At 46.6% G+C, this 21,496-nt stretch overlaps 1 protein-coding gene and 1 pseudogene across 1 annotated transcript in view; both read left to right on the top strand.

Moving 5' to 3' along the window:
* The first annotated feature begins 8,607 nt into the window (after positions 1-8,607).
* On the top strand, positions 8,608-8,751 carry LOC129710003 (U1 spliceosomal RNA; annotated as a pseudogene).
* A 12,562-nt stretch (positions 8,752-21,313) lies between these two features.
* Positions 21,314-21,496, top strand: part of gnl2 (guanine nucleotide binding protein-like 2 (nucleolar)) — a 115,526-nt gene continuing 115,343 nt past the window's right edge. The window contains exon 1 of the mRNA XM_055656044.1: positions 21,314-21,453. The gene's annotated coding sequence lies outside the window, so the exon portion shown is untranslated. The remainder of the gene's footprint in view (positions 21,454-21,496) is intronic.

Genomic DNA, 21,496 nt, shown 5'->3' on the forward strand with positions numbered 1-21,496 from the left:
CCACCAGACTCAGGAATATGATCCCCCCCTGTTATCAGGCTTTGAATGGGTCTTCCATAAGCTTGGATACTGCCCGATTTATTACTACCCAATTGTGGACATTGGATTTTGTTAATGGAACTGGTGGCAGGTGCCCCCTCCCATTGGTACGGAACATTTGCATTTTTCAGCTTGAAATTGTGCAATATGGTGCATACTGTAGCGAGTCTTATAACTTACACTTGAATGCAATATATATGCTTTAAATTGGATTGGAGCGTTTTTGAAAGGAAGGAGGCTGTGCGATCACTGATCACTGGCCTTGGGGGTACCCGATGAGGGAGTGGAGCAACTGAGTGGGGAGAGGGTGTGGAAGAAGGGTAGGAACATTTTGAAATTTGATGTATTAAAGTCATGTTTTTGTGCACTGTAGAAGTATGATTTCAATGTTTTTTGTATGAAGTATTTTTAAGGTAACTTTTTAAGGGGTAACTTTATCCACACAAAGGGTGATGGGTGTATGGAACAAGCTGCCAGAGGAGGTATTTGAGGCAGGGACCATCCCAACATTTAAGAAAAAGTTAGACTGATACAGGTTTGGAGGTATGGACCAAAAGCAGTTGGCGTAGCTGGGACATGTTGGCGGGTGTGGGCAAGTTGCGCCGAAGGGCCTGTTTTCACACTGTATCACTCTATGACTACATTATACCTCCACCATGCTTGAATGCTTCAAAATCAAGTGATCGATTTTTATTGCCATATACTCAAGCATAGAAACATAGAAAATAGGTGCAGGAATAGGCCATTCGGCCAGCACTGCCATTCAATATGATCATGGCTATTCATCTAAAATCAGTACCTCTTTCCTGTTTTTTCCCCATATCCCTTGATGCCGTTAGCCCCAAGAACTAAATATAACTCTCTCTTGAAAACATCCAGTGAATTGTCCTGCACTGCCTTCTGTGGCAGAGAATTCCACAGATCCACAACTCTCTGTGTGAAGAAAGTTTGGCCTCATCTCAGTCCTAACTGCCCCCCCCCCTTTTATTCTTGAACTGTGACCCATGGTTCTGAACGCCCCCAACATCGGGAACATTTTTCCTGCAGTTACAGTAAGTGAAAATCTAGCAGGCAAGCAGGATGCTTTCTCCAACCACCCCCATTTGAAGTCCACTACCTTCCACCGTTTCTACCCAGTGCTTGGTACTTACTTCCAGCAGCCACTGGTTGTCCTCCAGGAAGCACCAAGCCGCAGCTTGATCCATGCCGGTCACCGGGGCAAATTCGACACAAAGACTCTCTCTCTCTCTCCCCCCTCTCTTCTGCTCTCTCTCCTCTCGACCCCCCCCCCACCAACCTCTCTCTCTTTCCCCCTCTATCTCTCCCCTCCCCTCTCTTTCCCCTCTCTCTCTCTCCTCTCTCCCTCTCTCTCTCTCCTCTCACCCCCTCTCTCTCCCCTGTCTCCCCCTCTCACTCTCTCCCCTTCCCTCTCTTCTCTCTCTCCCCCCCTCTCTCTCTCTGCCCCATTCTCACTCCCCACTCCCTCTGCCCCTTCACTTTCCCCTCCTCTCTCTCTCCCCCCTCTCTCCCCTCATCCTCTCATCTCTCTCCCCCTCTCTCCCCTCTCTTTCCCCCCTCTCCCCTCCCACCTTACTCTCCCCCTCTCTCTTATCTTCTCTCTCCCCCCTCTCCCTCTCTCTCCCCTCTCTTTCCCCTAACTCCCTCTCCCCTTTCTTCTCTCTCTCCCCCTCTCTCTCTTTATCTCTCTCCTCCTCTCCTCTCTCTCCCCCCCTCTCTCCTCTCTCTCTCCCCCTCGCTTCCCCCCAACCTCTTTCTCCCTCCCTCTCTATCTCCCCCCACTCTCCCTCTCCACACGCGCTCCCCTCTCTCTTTCCTCTCTGTCTCTCTCTCCTCTCACCTCTCTGTCTCCCCCCCCCCCCTCCCTCCTCCTCTCTTCCCCATTTCTCCCCTCCTACCTCACTCTTCCCCTTGCCCTCTCTCCCCTCTCTTTCTCCTCTGTCTCTATCTCTTTTTCTTTGCTTCCGATCTCTCTCTTTCCCCGTTTCTCTCTTTCCCCCTCTCCCCCTCTCTCTTTTACCACCCCTCTCTCTTCCCTTCTCTCTCCCATTCTCTCCTACCCTCTCCTCCCTCTCCACCCCCTCTCTCTCTTCCCTCTTTCTTCCCTCTCACCCCTCTCTCACTTCCCCCCTCCTCTCCCACCTCACTCTCTCTCCCCTCTGCCCACTCTCCCTCTTCTCTCTCTCCATTCACTCCCCCTCTGTCTCTCCCCTCTCTCTCCTCTCCTTCCCCTCTCTCTCTCTCCACCTCTGTCTGTCGGCAGAGAGACTCTCGCGGCAGCAGCGCAACGTTTCCGACGCCTCCGACGCCCGGGACACTCACACTGTCCGGAGCGCTCCATGGCCAGAGCTGCAGCGAGCGACACGCCGGCCCCGGCAAACACTCGTCCTTCCCGACTCCCCGCATCTGTTCCAGCCGCTGGTTCCGCTCCCATCCCTCCCGCAGCCCCGGCTCTCCAACACCCGCGGACCAGGCAGTTTATCCGAGTTTTGAAATTTTCGTTGATCACAACATTTCTCACCACTGAGCGTGAGATATTTCTGATGAGCGTGAGGGCGTGAGAGTTTGCTTGAGGGCGTGAGTCTCACGCTCAAAACGTGAGAGTTGGCAGCCCTGTGGTGGGCTACAATGCCGAGGACAATATTTTGCACTCTGCATTTTCCCCTTTGCTCCACCTATTGTGCTTGCTATGGACTTGACTGAATTTATCTATGGTATGATCTGATACATGTAAAACAATGCTTTTCAGTGCACATGTGACAATAATACCCTAAACCATCCAACACTGTATCCTACTGCAGAATGCTCTTTGATGCTTGGGCCTCTGATGCCTGGGGCCTAGTGTGAGTTAGCACTAATCAGTGTTGACAGCTGAGAACTGATATGGGGCTGCACTGGCTAATGAATATCTAACTGCTCTATCACATGAGTTACATGTAAGACCGGGTTTAATAACTTGGTGGTCGGCCACGGTAATATGGTGGCCACAGTGGCGCAGCGGTAGAGTTGCAGCGCTGGAGACCCGGGTTCGATCCCGGCTGCGGGTGCTGTCTGTACGCGCTTTTTGTACGTTCTCCCTGTGACCTCGAGATCTTCAGTCTCCTCCCACACTCCAAAGACGTACTGGTTTGTAGATTAATTGGCTTGGTGTAAGTGTAAATTGTACCTCGTGTGTCTCAGATAGTGTTAATGTGTGGGATCGCTGGTCAGTGTGGACTTGGTGGGCCGGAGGGCCTGTTTCCACGTTGTATCTCTAGACTAAACTAAATAACATGATCAATAGTGGTTGTGTGTCAACTCTGCACTCCTGACTTGGCACTCTAAATCAGAATTGGTGGAATTTCCAGCAAAGGCTTTTTGAGTTAGAATCCTCAGGGTGGATTTTTTTTAACTCAGACAGTTTGTTTATGAGTTCTCCTGCCTGGCATGACATCACATTTATTTTTTACTAATATTTAATAAACACAGAAATGTCAGTTTACAAGTATGAAATTCTTTTTAAGGTTTCTGGAAACTTACCAGTGGCTCAATCCAACGTTTCATTATTTTTAATAAACTTGCTTTTTAAAAACTATTTAAAATAGGTCAACGTGGTATTGCCCAAGTTCCACAAGAAGTAAGATAACAATATAACAACGTACTGGAAAATCTTTAATATTTGGGAGAGATTGGATATCTTACTTTATCCCAGAGCAGGTTTCAAATGGAGGACTGTTTGGCAGTACCATAGTGACCTTAAGTTAGATGTTATAACATGCGGGACTTGGAAAGGATTTCGGCTGCTCCATATAACAAAGAACATGCTGGATAAATTACAAAATTCATGGTTCCATATCAAACAGATTATCCTTTTTTATAAAGTACTTAAACACAATTTCTGTTATAGTCGGAACATATCAAGTTCAATTTCAAGTTACATTTATTGTCACATGCACCAATTGGTACAGTGAGATTTGAATTACCATACAGCCACGAATAAAAAAAGAACACAACACACGATAGAATTTAACATAAACATCCCCACACAGCGGAATCAACGTTTTCCACTGTGAGGGGAAGGCAATAAAGTTCAGTCATGTTCCTCTTGTTCCTTTGAACCCTCCGCAGTCGCCGCTACGACAGCCCGATGTTCAGGCCCTCTCGCCAGGATGATCGGAGCTCCGGCGTTGGAACGGAACAACACACTCAGCGGTTTGAAGTTTCCGAATCAGCCACTTCCTACCGGAGACCGCGGCTCCCAAAGTCCACAGGTCGAGCTGGGCACAGATTCAACACTAGCGACCCTCAGCAAAAGATCCCAGGACTCTGCGATGTTAAAGTTGGTGCTGCCCGTGGCTAGAAGCACTGCATACCACAGCTCCACGGTGTTAATCAGCAGGCCCAACACCCGGAGCTCCAACATGGCAATCCCCGGTAAGGCATTGCCCTGCTCCACGATGGAATTCAATGCTGCACCGCTGCTGCTGAAGCTCTAGCCGAACTTCAGCAGGAAAGGCCGCGCCAATCCAGATGGTAGGCCCCGAGGAGGGGGGGGACGTAGATATGACTCGGAGAAAAGACACATCTCTGACCAGGAAGTGACTGGGAAATGGTTTCCCCCTCCCCCCTGCCTCCCCCACCTCCCCACATAAAAAGACTTTGAAACCTTTAAAAACATACATTTAGACACACTAAAAAATAACAAAAGGGTGAAATGACGGACAAACTGCTGGCGAGGCTTGTGAATGGGGTTTCAATGATGTCTTGTGAATGGGGTTTCAAGTGGGGAAAATTACATGTACATGGTTTAAAAGGCCACAACACCACTTGTAGGAACGAGCAAATAAAATGAAAGAAAGTAATTAAAGGAAGGCACTAAAATTTCCACTTTCCTCGTTTCTCATCACAGAGAAGATACAGAACCTAGAAAACGCACGTCACCAGATTCATGAACTGCTTCTTCCCTTCTGTTATCAGGTTTCTGAATGGTTCTTCCATTAGCTAGGGTACAGTTTAATTCTCCAACCTACCTCATTGTGGACATTGGACTTTGTTTCTGGGACTGTCACAATACACTGCTGAGAATTATATTCTTTTCCCCTTGCATCTTTCCCTTCACTTGATCTCGTCATAGAATCATGCAGCGTGGAAACAGGCCCTTCGGCCCAAAGAAAATGGCCTGAATTGGAGACGCAATCATTTATTTTCAAAAGGGGTGAAGAGGTTTCCAAAGGTGTGTTGATCATGTTAAGGGGCATCCAAAACAAAATTCAGGTTGATCGTTGTAATGTATTCATACAAATTCATGTGTATGTTAATGAGTTGGTGTTCAATATAAACAGGGAATGCTGTGTAATAAATCTCTCTCTCGTGATCCAGGCAACCGGTGTGTAAGTCTAGTTCTTCATTCTGCCGTCCGGAATGTAACAAAATTGGCGACGAGGATGGGATAGAGTTTGTGAACTCACCCTTTAAATACAGTGCAGGACTGTTTTGCAACACGCAGTATTGTTTAACATTTTACTGTGTCGCAGTTGTTTGCGAACTGGACACGATAGGCCGCAGATCCTTCTATAGATGCATGGGACTGTAGTTTAAAACAGCAGCTGTACAAATCGTCAAGAGTTTGTCAGGCTATCTCTATGTTGTGTCTACGTGGCAAGATGGCGTCTTTAGAATTGTATAGGATTTTAAACTGAGGCTTATTTGGTCGAGTTCCTCAAGCTGTATTGCCTCTGTACAGCTAAGTTTTAGGTGAATTGCTACACCAGAGCTAACATGTTTCTCGTGAGAAACAACATAATGGAGATTAGTGGTGAAGGAGAGATAGTGGCTGAAACAAATAAGGCTGTTTGTGACGCATGAAAGCGATTCTGCTCACGGAGATCGGTCCTGAAGTGTACGGCACACTCGTGAATCTCCTTGCACCCATAAAGGCAAAAGACGAGCCAATCAATGACATTATGAAGAAGTTGGAGGAGCACTTCAACCCAAACTGGAAATTGCAGAAAACGATAAATTTGGCACTAGAAACCAGAAGAAATGAGACAACCAATGAGTCAAAGTCAAAGTCAAAGTAAACTTTATTGTCAATTCAAATAAATTGGATTGAAATTGTGTTTCCCCATACTCCAAATGTGCAAGTAATATTTATAACACAGGCAGACAATCTACCAATAAGATGGACAATATACATTATTTAAAATATTCACAGTGTGCCAGAATGTAGTAACATTTTGAGGTATGTTATTAAGGTGCAATAATAAAAGGTGCAATATAGAAAAGTGCAAATAGCATACTGCAGACATTGTGTTAAAATTATTTTGACAGACAGTTGGTCTTTGTATGTTCATGGACTTTTCTTGAGTGTGTTGAGTAGTCTGATGGCCTGAGAGAAAAAGCTGTTTTTGAATCTGGTGGTTTTGCTCCGCATGCTGCGGTAGCGCTTGCCAGATGGTAGGAGAGTGAACAGTTTGTGTGCTGGGTGAGTGGTGTCTTTGATGATATTAGTTGCTCTCTTGCGACAGCGAGATGGGTATAAGTCCTGGATTGCTGGTTGTGGTGATCTGGTGATCTTCTCCGCTGTCCTCACCACTCTCTGTAGTGCCTTCTGGTCAGCAGCAGAGCAACTGCCATACAAGACTGAGAGACTGCTGGTACGAATGCTCTCATTGGCACCCCTGTAAAAAGTGGTGAGGGTAGAAGGGGGGAGGTTGGCTCTCCTCATCCGTCGAAGGAAGTGGAGGCGTTGCTGTGCTTTCTTGACTAGGGAGATGGTGTTGGTGGACCATGTCTGATCATCTGTGATGTGCACTCCCAGGACCTTGGTGCTTTTCACAGACTCCACTGCGCTGCCATTGATGGTGAGTGGGGTGTGTGCTACATTATTGCCTTGAAAAAATTAACTTTGCACTGTAACTTTGGAATGTTGGCCTTCATAACAAAAGGATTTCAGTATAGGAGTAAAAAGGTTCTTCTGCACTGTAACTTTGGAACCTTTCTCGGATTCGCACTAAGCGACAGATTTGTTTATGGTCTAGTGAATGAACGAATTCAGTCCAAACTCATGAACACTCCAAATCTTACATTCAAGAAAGCATGCAAGATTGCTACCACAATGGAGATGGCATCAAAGAATGCTTGCGAGTTTTGTATACCATGGACTGCAGTGGCCGTTTATAGTCACAAGGCAGTGCTATGGCCAAACCAAGAGGCGCTAAACCAAAACCTAAGATTGGCGGGGAGTCGAGTTCAGCCAGTTGTTATCATTGCAACAGTAATCACTCATCCCAATTCTGTCAGTTCAATATGGCCAAGTGCTATAACTGCCAGAAGAAAGGTCATATCTCCTCAGCAAGTCGGGCCAAGCTTCAAGCAGGAAACCAACAAACTGTGGTAAACAAGCGACAACACCAGAAAGGAGTTCACACCTTGGAGGTGAACCCAGATGGAAATGAACTAGGGTTGTACACCATTTATGCAACCAACATCGATAAGCCTACAACCAGCCAAAGCAAGAACTTTGAACTAAACTATTGATTTTACTTCGGAGTCACGTGAGTGATTCCGTGAAGAACCCGCCCAGTGCGCTGTTGCGGCATTATCGCACAGCTGTGCACACGCGGCCAGCGGGAGTCGGCGCTCCCGCAAACCAAGGAACGTGAGGTAAGTACCTACCTTAATCGGGCCTTGTGGTTTTTTGCTCCAGGGGGAGCAAAGCAGCAGAGGAAGCGGCCCCCGTTCGACTCCAGCGAAGGAGCCGACAGTGGAGGGGGATAGGCGCAACGGGACCGCACACGCTGCGGACCGCTGACAGGGAGCTGCGCTAATGCCGGTCCGCTGAACAGCTGTTTGGTTAACAGCAGCGGATCGGAGGGAAATTTAAAAACCCGACCGGCAGCCCTGCAGACTCCTGACAAGGAGAATCGCCGCCCGGGAACCGCTACAATGCCGCCTAAAAAACGGCAGGCAGCCTCTAACTACAGGTAAGACAAAACCTTACCAAAAATATAGGTTCTACAGGAACCAACTTCCTCCAATACTGGAACAGGCTGGAGACAGCAAAAACAAGTATGTCTGTCTCCCCAAGCCAGACGAGGTCATGGAGTTACAAAGCCTCCAGGAAAACAAGGGGTCACTGGCTGAATGCCAAGGGAGCTGACACTCCTACCCCAGTGCTATTGCACTAGCCATCTCCCTTGTCGAGGGATTGATGCGACAACGGAGTTTGAGCTATGCCTCCTCCAATTTATAGCACACCCTTTTGCTCCCTCTTTTGAGGCTAGCTAAGGAGGCCAAGGCTGGGCTGGCTTAAACGCTGAGCAGTCGGACGAGAACAGGAGTATGCCAGGGGAGCAGGATCAGGAAGAGCTGCTGGGTGTCGTGGGCCACTACATGGCTCCTCCACGCGACCATCTTCCCAAACAAAGCTCTGCAGGAGTAGGCCTTTCTAGAGGTAAATCTGCAGGCAGCTGGGTCAGCAGACTCGCAGACAAGAGCTAAAAGCAGCGAATTCTGAAGCTCCTAACAGAAGGGTCAAGATGTCACCGCCTTTGCTCGTTTCCACGGATTATACTCACCTGGCAGGCGAGACGCCATGATCACCAAGGTGGTTCTCCCAGGATGAGGCTATCCCGTTGCACTACGAGTCTGCTGACGCCTAAGATGTTCCCAAATTTGGGATACTCGACTGACATTTGTGCATATAAGACCTGCCCTCAACCCCAAATATACGGGGCTATGCAAACCGCTGCTGCGGGAAGAGAGGCAGCTAAACCTGTGCGCCTCATGAGGGCAGGCCATGGAACGAGCAGGACATCGCATCCAACACCCAGCTGGCAGCACCCTTCGGCATCCACCAGCAAATATCGAACAAGGACTGGTGAAAGCCTGGCGACCGCTTCACATTACCCCCAAAGTTCTTTTTAGACAGGGGCCCAGAGCGGAGCCGTGGGAAAATGCGCCGCCCCACCGACAGCACCAGCATACCAGCAAACTGAGCCTTCATGAAAAAACAATAAACATGGAGGTAGGTAGTCTGGTTCCTCCCAGTTTACACAAAATAAGGGTGCTCTACTAACTGCGGGGGGGCATTTACACTTGTTGATAAAAGCATGGGGTGCTGTCACAAATAACTAATAACTAATATATACTCAACAGTATTAGTGGATAAAACTTGAATTCAAATTGGGCATATTACCGCCAGTTCAGCAATACGCCCAAAGGGCATTTTCTCCCTCTAAGTAAGAGAAGCGAGAAGGTCAAGCTGAACTAGAAAGGCTCATTACTAAACGGATCATGGGAGTAAACATGAACCATTGGAATTTGTTCAAATATATTCACCAAAACTACAAAAGATGGTGAATGTAGCATCATCATTGACCTAATATCACTAAATAAATCTGTTGAGTATATACACTTTAAGATGGAGACGTTTTTTGTCACTGCCAGACATCTGATCTCCTAAGGATACCTTATGGCGAGCATTGATGTGGAAGATGCATACTATCTTATACCCATACACTAGGATCATTGTAGATACCTAAAAATTTACCTGGATAATGGACATCCCGGTTAGGGCAACTATGGGAGTATAGAGCATTCCCAATGGTCTAACCTCAGCCCTAAACTATTACAAAAATATTAAAAATCGCCATGAAAATATTAAGAAAACAAGCATAATCATGGCATATATTGGATGATATCCTCATATTAGGGGAAACAAAGGAATTAGCTGTGGCAGCAGTTCTAGCTACGAAACAGCTCCCTAAAGCACTGAGTTTCATCCCACGCCCAGATAAACCAGAATTGAAGCCGTTAACTACCATGGATTATCTGGGCTTCAATATCAATTCTATCCATATGACTGTTACTTTGCCAAGGTGCTTGGGTCACTATAATCAAATCATGAATGTACCCACTGAAGCTATATCACAACTACAGTGGTGGGCAGACAATGTTTGGCATAGTTTTCAGCCCTATTATTATCACCAATCCTAACTTGGTTATTAAAAACCGATGCCAGTACTTTTAGGCTGGGGAGCAACTAACTCCATATCCAGCACAGGTAACAGATGGACCAATTCAAAATCATCGTTACTACACACACCGGGCATCAACTATTTGGGATTGGTGATCGCCTATTGGGTTAAAAAGCATATGCATTTCAAATGCAGCACGTACATATGCGATTACGGATTGATAATACTATGGTGGTGGCTTATATCAACCATATGGGGAGCATAAAATCATTATTGTGCAACAAATTGGTCAAACAGATCTGGCAATGGTGTGTCAAAAGACATTTTAACTATCAGCTGTCTATTTCCTAGGAAGCTAGAACACAGTGGGAGACACCACGTCACGGGGAAAATTTATGATAACATTGAATAGATGTCAAACCCAAAATATCTGCTAAAGGTATTAAGCAGTTTCAAAGCCAGATATCAATTTGGTTGCACAAGACGGAATCACAAGTAACCTATGTATGTGACTTAGGAACCAGATCAGAGGCAGCAGCGATAGATGCCTACACGCTGGAAGGGGGAATTTCTGCTTTGCTTTCCTCCCTTCTGCCTCATCAGTCGGGCACTTCGCAATACAGATGGAATCTGTCTCCGGGATATTGAACGTGTCCGACCGGCCTACATAGCCATGGTTCCCAGTTCATCACGACATGGTGGGCGAGTCACCTATGGATTTCCCTAGTGGACCATGGTTGCTGACTCAACCCAGTATCAGGCATAAGCCACCCATGCCATAAAAACATCAAACTCCTGGGTGTAGGTTTTGAATAGACCTTACCAGGGACTGGGATTATCCAAATGAACCATTACCACCATGTCGGCATCCCTGCGAACAGTCACCAAGAGCATGGGAAAAATACTGCCACGACGCAGGGACAACATACCAAACTATTCAACCACTGACGTAGTGGAGTTCCTGGACCATCTACACCATGATTAAAAGGTGAGTTACAGTGCCGTAAATACAGCATGAAGCGCCTTGTCTGCTTATCTAAAAAACAGCATGTCAGCAGAGCATGGGATCCCATCCACTGAAGATAAACTTATGAAGGGCAACTATAATAATAAGCCCAAAAACCCAGGTATACCCATGTATGGGATATCGGTGTGATATTGACAAATCTCAGAGAATGGCACCAGCCAGATCCCTCAGTCTTGCTCAAATCGATGTTAAAAACGCTCATGCTTATGGCTCTCGTATACGCTCACAGAGTCCAGTCACTCCATAAAACTAGACTGGATAACATGGTGATTACCCCAGACGCATCACGTTCATCATTCTAGGTCTGGTAAAACCTAACTCGCAGGTATATGGGACTAGGCGAGATTATGTGTTTGGCACGGACTAGAAGGGTCGAGATGGCCTATTTCCGTGCTGTAATTGTTATATGGTTATATGGACCAGGAACGCCCAATTCACTGGTGGGATTCCGGGCCTACCCACCAGAGTCCAGGTTGAGTGTGGTGACCCATCTACAACAATATATAGACACAACCCACAATCTTAGAGGGAGAGGAAAAGCCTATGGGTCAACCACAGAAACCCCAAGACGGGGTAACGAGCCAAACCACTTCAAGGTGGTTCAAACAGGTACTGAAAGCTGCCGGAATAGATAATAATACATTTAAATCCCATTCCACCAGGGCAGCATTGATATCAGCGGCTGAACGAATGGACATCCCGGTTGACCACATTCTCAATACGGCAGGATGGTCAAGGGAAACGACGTTCAGAACATTTTTTATTGTAAACCGTTGATAAGCCTGATTTAATTGCAGGAAGAATATTACAAACTGCAAATATTTAATTTAAGCTCAGGGGAGCTATTTATGTTGTTATTGTTAACAAATACCTTTCTGTTTCTTGAGAAAGCAGATCCATTGGTTGATTACGATAACACTTCCTCCCTCAAAAACTTCGGCAGTGAGTGAAATAAAAACTTACACGGTTTGAAATCACAGACCTTTGAAATCTTCACGGAATCACTCACGTGACTCCGAAGTAAAATAGTAAGATTAAACGAGTACTTACCAGTATGAAGTTTGATCTGTATTTTATGAGGATTACGTGCCCTCCGCTCCCACCCTCAATATATAGATCAAACTAATAAACTGATGTCTCACTGATCTTTACTATGTTACTTCAAATATTGTGTCTATGCTGTGATTCCACACCGCTGCTTCGAAGTATGCCGCAACAGCGCACTGGGCGGGTTCTTCACGTAATCCCTCATCGTAACTCCTCATAAAATACAGATCAAACTTCATACTGGTAAGTACTCGTTTAATCTTACTATTAATGAAAAGTTAATCGATATGTGTATTGGCAGCAGATTGTTCGGTCATGAGCAAAGATCTGTACGAAACAAGTTCCAACAGACTCCATTGTTTGAGAGTAAGGTCAAGTGAAGGTCATGCTCAGAACCTACTTGGGCGAAGTTTTGGAGACATGCGGACAAATGAACTGTAAAGTTCAGCATAATGGTCAGTCAGTAACACTGCCCATCATAGTGGCCAGCTACAGAAATAAACCAATCCTCCTTGGAAAGGATTGGCTGAGTAGCGTAGAATTAAACTGGAAGAACATTTTCAGCATCGAATTGTCCAAATCACGTCTTGAAAACGTCATAAGCAAACATGCAGAAATATTTGCCGACAATTACACGGGAATAACTGGGTACTCTGCACACATTCGATTTAAGCAAGACCTGTGTATTGTTGACCAAGACCTGTACCATATGCACTAAAGCAACAAGTGGAGGAAGAACTCGACAGGTTGGAGCGGAATGGAGTACTCGTGAAGACAGACCAGAGTTACTGGGCAACGGCAATTGTGGCCGCACCCAAGGCTGATAAAACTGTTCGACTACAAAGTCACAATCAACCAAGCCATTGACAATGAACAATATCCTTTATCAACCTCGCAAGATCTGTAAGCAGAACTTTGCGGAGCAAGAGTCTTCACTAAACTGGATTGGTCTCACGCTTATGCCCAACTTAATGGTGACAAGGAAAGTCGGCAGTAGTTGACTATCAACACACATAAGGACTTGTATTCATGTACAAAGCTGCCCTATGGTGTGAAATCCTCCATGAAAATCTTCCAGTCTGTCATGGACAAAATGTTACTAGGCATTCCACACTGTGTGTGCAACCAGGATGACCTACTGATATTCACAGAGGGCAAGAGTCAAGAGTGTTTTATTGTCATATGTCCCGGATGGGACAAAGAAAATCTTACTTGCTGCAGCACAACAGAATATGTGAATATGTAAACGTTGTATATAACGGGAAAAAAAGAAAAAGTTCAATAAATAACAAATGTAGTGCAAATGACTAATAATAATATAGTCTTTTGCAGTTCAGAGCTCAGAGCTTATTCATTATGTTTAATAGCCTGATGGCTGTGGGGAAGTAGCTGTTCCTGAACCTGGATGTTACAGTCTTCAGGCTCCTGTACCTTCTTCCTGATGGCAATGGTGAGATGAGTGTGTGGCCAGGATGGTGTGGGTCCTTGATGCCTTTTGCTGCCTTTTTGAGGCTGCGACTATGATCCTTCGATGGTGGGGAGGTCAAAGCCGGTGATGGACTGGGCAGTGGTCACAACTTTTTGTAGTCTTTTTCGCTCCTGGACATTCAAGTTGCCGAACCAGGCCACGATGCAACCAGTCAGAATACTCTCTACAGTGCACCTGTAGAATTTTAGGAGAATCCTCTTCAATATGCCGAATCTCCGTAATCTTCTCAGGAAGTAGAGTTGGGTCCAGGAAAGATCTTCAGATACATGGACGCCCAGGAATTTGAAGTTATTGACGCTCTCCACCATATAACAGGATATAAACAGGATTATGGGTCCTCATCCTTCCCCTACCAAAATCCACAATCAGTTCCTTGGTCTTACTGATGTTGAGAGCCAGGTTGTTCTGCTGGCACCATTTGGTCAGATGGTCAATCTCACTTCTATACTCTGATTCGTCCCCATCTGTGATTCGTCCAACCACAGTGATGTTGTCGGTGAACTTGATGATGGAGTTTGCACTATGTCCGGCTACGCAGTCATGGGTATAGAGTGAGTAAAGCAGGGGGCTGAATACGCAGCCTTGAGGTGCTTCCGTACTAATTGTTACTGAGGATGAAGTGGTTCCTCCAATTCGAACAGACTATGGTCTGTGGATGAGGACGTCGATGATCCAATTGCAGAGGGATGCGCAGAGGCGCAGTTTCGTGAAGTTGGTAAGCAGCTTGGAAGGGAGGATGGTATTTAACGCCGAGCTGTAGTCTCTAAACAACATCTGACATAGCTGTTTGGTAGAACATCTAGAAATCCTCGAGCAAGTTCTCACTGCAACAGTGTCAAATGACATCAAACTAAATGTGCATTTGCACAGTCGAGGTGGTCTACCTTGGACTCAAAGTAGATGCCAACAGACTTCTCCCTGTGAAGGCTAAAGTGGAAAAATAGGGAATGCTCCAAAACCCAACAATGTCAGAGCTATGATCATTCCTTGGGATAGTGCAGTTCTACACATGATTCCTTCCAGATTTAGCAACTGTGCTAAAGCCACTATATCATCTGCTTCAAAAAGATGTGAAATGGACGTTGGGAGAGGAACAGCAACTTGGAAAACTTGACAAGTGACAAAATCCTTGTTCACTATGATACAACATGCACGATGAAACTTGCTTGTGACGCTTCAAGTTATGGTGTAGGTGCAGTGATCGCCCATGTAATGAATGACGGATAGGAAAAGCCTATTGCGTTTGCATCCCGCACCCTATCGCCGAGTGAGCGCAATTATGCACAGATATAGAAACATAGAAACATAGACATTAAGTGCAGGAGTAGGCCATTCGGCCCTTCGAGCCTGCACCGCCATTCAATATGATCATTGCTGATCATCCAACTCAGTATCCCGTACCTGCCTTCTCTCCATACCCTCTGATCCCCTTAGCCACAAGAGCCACATCTAACTCCCTCTTAAATATAGCCAATGAACGGGCCTCGACTACCCTCTGTGGCAGAGAGTTCTAGAGATTCACCACTCTCTGTGTGAAAAAAGTTCTTCTCATCTCGGTTTTAAAGGATTTCCCCCTTATCCTTAAGCTGTGACCCCTTGTCCTGGACTTCCCCAACATCGGGAGCAATCTTCCTGCATCTAGCCTGTCCAACCCCTTAAGAATTTTGTAAGTTTCTATAAGATCCCCTCTCAATCTCCTAAATTCTAGAGAGTATAAACCAAGTCTATCCAGTCTTTCTTCATAAGACAGTCCTGACATCCCAGGAATCAGTCTGGTGAACCTTCTCTGCACTCCCTCTATGGCAATAATGTCCTTCCTCAGATTTGGAGACCAAAACTGTACGCAATACTCCAGGTGTGGTCTCATCAAGACCCTGTACAACTGCAGTAGAACCTCCCTGCTCCTATACTCAAATCCTTTTGCTATGAAAGCTAACATACCACTCTCTTTCTTCATTGCCTGCTGCACCTGCATGCCTACTTTCAATGACTGGTGTAACATGACACCCAGGTCTCGCTGCATCTCCCCTTTTCTTAGTCGGCCACCATTTAGATAATAGTCTGCTTTCCTGTTTTTGCCACCAAAATGGATAACCTCACATTTATATGGATAACCTCACATATAAAAGGAAGTGTTTTGTGTTTGGAATCGTGTTCTGTGCATTGTGTTTGGAATCAAGAAATTCCATCAGTTTCTTCTCGGCAGACCATTCACCCTAGTGACTGATCACAAGCCACTACTAGTGATACTTGGTCCCAAGTCAGCTTTACCTTCCATGTTGGCATCAAGGATGCTGCGCTGGGCAATTTTGCTCTCCCAGTATGACTACAAGATTGAGTACAGAAGCTCCAAGTGCAACGCAGATGCGTTGTCCCGGTTGCCCCATGAGAATTCTGACATGGGAAGTGAGAACTCAATCTATACACTGCAAGTTGTAGATGAAGACTTTCCAGTGACTGCAACAGAAATTGCAGCAGAAACAGAGAAAGACACTGTGCTGAAGAGGGTCTATGAACAGACATTGAATGGTTGGACTGAAATCGATAGTGGATTGAACTCAGCTCTGAAATCAGAGCTGAAGCCTTTCCATAATCAACGCCATGAATTATCATGTGAGCAGGGGTGCAGTAAGTGGGGTTACAGAGTTGTTTTACCAGGGTCTTTGAGAAACAAAATTATGAATGAACTTCATGCCAAACATCCTGGCATAGTAAGCATGAAGTCAATTGCCAGACGTTTTGTGTATTGGCCTGGTATTGACAGTGACATCAAGCAATACATAGAGGTGCCTACTAGAGAAGGGGCAGTGCTGGACCTCCTGTTAGGAAATGAGACGGGACAGGTGGCGGAGGTATGCGTTGGGGAGCACTTCGGGTCCAGTGATCACAATACCATTAGTTTCAATATAATTATGGAGAGGGTCAGAACAGGACCTAGGGTTGAGATTTTTGATTGGAGAAAGGCTAACTTTGATGAGATGCGAGATGATTTAAAAGGAGTGAACTGGGACATTTTGTTTTATGGGAAAGATGTAGAAGAGAAATGGAGGACATTTAAAGGGGAAATTTTAAGAGTACAGAATCTTTATGTTCCTGTTCGGTTAAAAGGAAACAGTAAAAATTGGAAAGAGCCCTGGTTTTCAAGGGAAATTGGACATCTTGTTCAGAAAAAGAGGGAGATCTACAATAATTATAGGCAGCATGAAGTAAATGAGGTGCTTGAGGAGTATAAGGAATGTAAAAAGAATCTTAAGAAAGAAATTAGAAAAGCTAAAAGAAGATATGAGGTTGCTTTGGCAAGTAAGGTGAAAGTAAATCCAAAGGGTTTCTACAGCTATATTAATAGCAAAAGGATAACGAGGGATAAAATTGGTCCATTGGAGAGACAGAGTGGACAGCTATCTGCAGAGCCAAAAGAGATGGGGGAGATATTGAACAATTATTTTTCTTCGGTATTCACCAAGGAGAAGGATATTGAATTATGTGAGGTAAGGGAAACTAGTAGAGTAGCTATGGATACTATGAGGTTCAAAGTAAAAGAAGTACTGACACTTTTGAAAAATATAAAAGTGGATAAGGCTCCAGGTCCTGACAGGATATTCCCTAGGACATTGAGGGAAGTTAATGTAGAAATAGCCGGGGCTATGACAGAAATATTTCAAATGTCATTAGAAACGGGAATAGTCCCCGAGGATTGGCGTACTGCGCATGTTGTTCCATTGTTTAAAAAGGGTTCTAAGAGTAAACCTAGCAATTGTAGACCTGTTAGTTTGACTTCAGTGGTGGGCAAATTAATGGAAAAGATGCTTAGAGATAAATATATATAAGCATCTGGATAATCAGGGTCTGATTAGGAACAGTCAACATGGATTTGTGCCTGGAAGGTCATGTTTGACTAATCTTCTTGAATTTTTTGAAGAGGTTACTAGGGAAATTGACAAGGTTAAGCAGTGGATGGTGTCTATATGGACTTTAGTGAGGCCTTTGACAAGGTTCCTCATGGAAGGTTGGTTAAGAAGGTTCAACTGTTGGGTATAAATCCAGGAATAGCAAGATGGATTCAACAGTGGCTGAATGGGAGAAGCCAGAGGGTAATGGTGGATAGCTGTTTATTGGGTTGGAGGCAGGTGACTAGTGGGGTGCCTCAGGGATCTGTGTTGGGTCCTTTGTTGTTTGTCATGTACATCAATGATCTGGATGAAGGTGTGGTAAATTGGATTAGTAAGTATGCAGATGATACCAAGATAGGGGGTGTTGTGGAGAATGAAGAGGATTTCCAAAGTCTACAGAGTGATTTAGGCCATTTGGAAAAATGGGCTGAAAGATGGCAGATGGAGTTTAATGCTGATAAATGTGAGGTGCTACATCTTGGCAGGACAAATCAAAATAGGACGTACATGGTAAATGGTAGGGAATTGAAGAATACAGTTGAACAGAGGGATCTGGGAATAACCGTGCATAGTTCTTTGAAGGTGGAATCTCATATAGATAGGGTGGTAAAGAAAGCTTTTGGTATGCTAGCCTTTATAAATCAGAGCATTGAGTATAGAAGATGGGATGTAATGTTAAAATTGTACACGGCATTGGTGAGACCAAATCTGGAGTATGGTGTACAATTTTGGTCGCCCAATTATAGGAAGTATGTCAACAAAATAGAGAGAGTACAGAGGAGATTTACTAGATGTTGCCTGGGTTTCAACAACTAAGTTACAGAGATAGGTTGAATAAGTTAGGTCTTTATTCTCTGGAGCGCAGAAGGTTAAGGGGGGACCTGATAGAGGTATTTAAAATGATGAGAGGGATAGACAGAGTTGATGTGGACAAGCTTTTCCCTTTGAGAATAGGGAAGATTCAAACAAGAGGACATGACTTCTGAATTAAGGGACAGAGGTTTAGGGGTAACATGAGGGGGAACTTCTTTACTCAGAGAGTGGTAGCGGTGTGGAATGAGCTTCCAGTGGAAGTGGTGGCGGCAGGTTTGTTGTTATCATTTAAAAATAAATTGGATAGGCATATGGATGAGAAGGGAATGGAGGGTTATGGTATGAGTGCAGGCAGGTGGGACTAAGGGAAAAAAAGTTGTTCGGCACGGACTTGTAGGGCCGAGATGGCCTGTTTCCGTGCTGTAATTGTTATATGGTGTTATATGTTATATGGAGTCACTGGTGAGCAAATGTAGCGTCTGCCAAAATTGCTGGAGTAAACCACCAAAAACACCACTGCAACCCCGGTCATGGCCAAGTAGACCTTTTCAGAGAGTTCATGTAGATTTTTGTGAAAAGGGTAATGATCACTTTCTGGTGCTAGTAGATAGTCATTCCAAATGGATTGAGGTTAAGCATATGGAGTCAAGCACTACTACTGAGTGTACCATAGATGAGATCCATTTTTGCATGCCATGGTTTACTGGAATAACTTGTTTCCGCTAAAGGGCCTCAGTTTAGTTCAGAACGGTTCAAAGAGTTCATGCAGCGGAATGGTGTAAAACACACATTTGTTCCCCATACCATCCAGCCTCCAACAGGGCGGTGGAAAGGTCTGTTAGAGTTGTCAAAGATGCTCTCACGAAACAGGTTTTGCAGGGTGGTTCAAAGCCTAGCATGAAACATCGTCTGGCTAGTTTCTTGCTGAAGTACAGCACCACACATCACACAATGGGTTACTCACCCTGCAGAACTGCTGATGAAGAGAAGGCTAAGAATACGCCTAATTCTAGTTCAACCCAATTTGGCCTTGAGAGTTGAGCAAAAACAGTTGTCAAAAACGCCATTTTGAGTCCCACAAAAAGGAGAGGAACTTCAAGCCAGATGAGCAGGTTCATGTTCTCAGCCCTCCCAACAAGTCCAGTTGAGACAAATGGGATATTGGGAAAATAGTGGAAGTGTGTGGAACAAAAAGATACTTAGTTGAAGTTGGAGATCGGATCAAACGTGTTTGATCAAATGATTCCAGCCAAAGCTGAAACAAAAACTGAGCGTGTAATCCCTGAGGACAGAATGTGAATGTAAGTTGGAAGAGACCACTGTGATTGAAACACAAAGTTCAGTTTGTACAGACAACGAAACAAATAGCCGGGGGACTGGGACGGCTTCAGTCCGGGGCTGTCAGGGGCTGGTGGGGGAGGGGGAGCATCCTACAGCCGGGGGGAGGGGACGGCTTCAGGAGTGGCCTGTTGTGGTCTGGTGGGGAGGGGGGGGAGGAGGATTGCCAAGGCCTACCGCTGAAGGACGCTCCCCTCCCAGCATCCGACAGCCCCCTCCTGAAGCCATCCCCTCCCCTCTGCAGGATGCTCGCACCCCACCCCCACCGGCACCCGCCTGAAAATGGCCCCATCCCCAACTCAGGGACCTGCAACTGGGGCTGGGGACGGCTTCTGGCGGGGGCTACTGTGCTACTGCCTATCGCTGTTGTGGCCTGTCGCTGTTGTGGCCTGTCGCTGCCTTGGGCTACCACTGCCGCACCCCACCAGCTTCAGGCAGGGGCCGGTGGGGGCAGCATCCTGCAGCTGGGGAGGGGAGTGGCCTCAGGCGGGCGCTGTTGAGGGCCGATGGGGGTGGGAGCGTCCTACAGCCGGGGGAGGGGAACGGGGTCAGGCGAGGGCTGTTGGGGGCCGGTTGGGGTGGGGGGGGGGGGGGGGGAGCGTCCTGCACTCACTCCATCCCCCCACAAACCCCCAATCCACCTTCGCGGTCTCTGCCGACTCCTGCCCATTGGGTTTCCATTGTGACGTAGAACACGCAGGTATTACTGTGCAGGTGCAGCTGACAGCACAGCAAGTGGAAAAGGGATTTATTAAAGCTTAAAATGTTAATAACTCTTAAAATATAACAATAATTAAATGTTAAAGATGTGATTTATTCAGTCCATTCTTTCTTGTTGCGTCTCTTGTTGCGGCTGCAGCTGGGGTTGTTGGACGGCTTCATACGGGGGGTTGTTGGGGGGCGGTGGGGGGGGTTGTGGTGGAAGGTGTGGCTTGCAACCGGGTGGGGTGGGGGGGGGGGTTGTGGGGGTGGGGAGAGTGGGGGAAGGGGTGTGGGGGGGTGGGGAGAGATGGGGGAAGGGGGTTGGGGGTGGGGAGAGATGGGGGAAGGGGGGGTGTGTGTGTGAGGAGAGAGAGGGGGGTGTGCGCGGGGGCTGTGTGGGCGGGGAGGGTTATGGGGGGAGGGGGGCGTGTGGGTGCGTGAGGAGGGGGTTGTGGAGGAGGGGGGTGTGGGGGTGTGGGGGGGTGGGGTGTATGAGCGGGGTGGGGTTGTGGAGGGAGGGGGGGTGTGGGCTGTGGGGGGGGGGTGTTGGGGGGTGAGGGGTTGCAGGGGAGTTGGGTGTGGGTTGTGGGGGGGTGGGGTGTGAGGTGTGTGTGGGGCGGAGAGGGGGGTGTGTGCGGGGGGCGGGGTGCGTGGGCGGTGGGGAGAGAGCTAGGAGAAAAGACGGGGATTGTGGTGGCATCACAGGGGAATGACAGGTGAGGGGGGGGGCCAAGTGATGGGGACCATAGGGGAAGGGGCTGGAGCTGATGGTGTGATGGAGACTCGCAGCAGTCGCTGATCACTCTCCTCCGCTGGGATCAGATTCTCCGCTTTCCGTTTGGCGACATTTCCCATGCTGGGCTGGGCCATTTCCGGTCCCTCCGAAAATTGTGACCGGTTGGAAACCTCCGCCAGCCATCCTCAGCTCCAGTAAAGACGCAATGGCGAAGGAAGAGGCGGACCATCCCGTGGGGTGACAGGAGAAGAGACCAATCCACGTGGTGCTGAACGACAGGAGAGGAGATCGATCTGCATACTCTCGGTTTTATAGATTTTTTTTAAACCTCGCTAACTTTTACATTAGACGACCGATCGGAACAAAACTTGGTGCAATCACAGCACAGGAGAACGGTGAGTAAGCTAGTGAAAAATCGTACCGTTTTGCGCAAATAGA

This window comes from Leucoraja erinacea, chromosome 26, assembly GCF_028641065.1.
Source record: "Leucoraja erinacea ecotype New England chromosome 26, Leri_hhj_1, whole genome shotgun sequence".
Lineage (NCBI taxonomy): Eukaryota > Metazoa > Chordata > Chondrichthyes > Rajiformes > Rajidae > Leucoraja > Leucoraja erinaceus.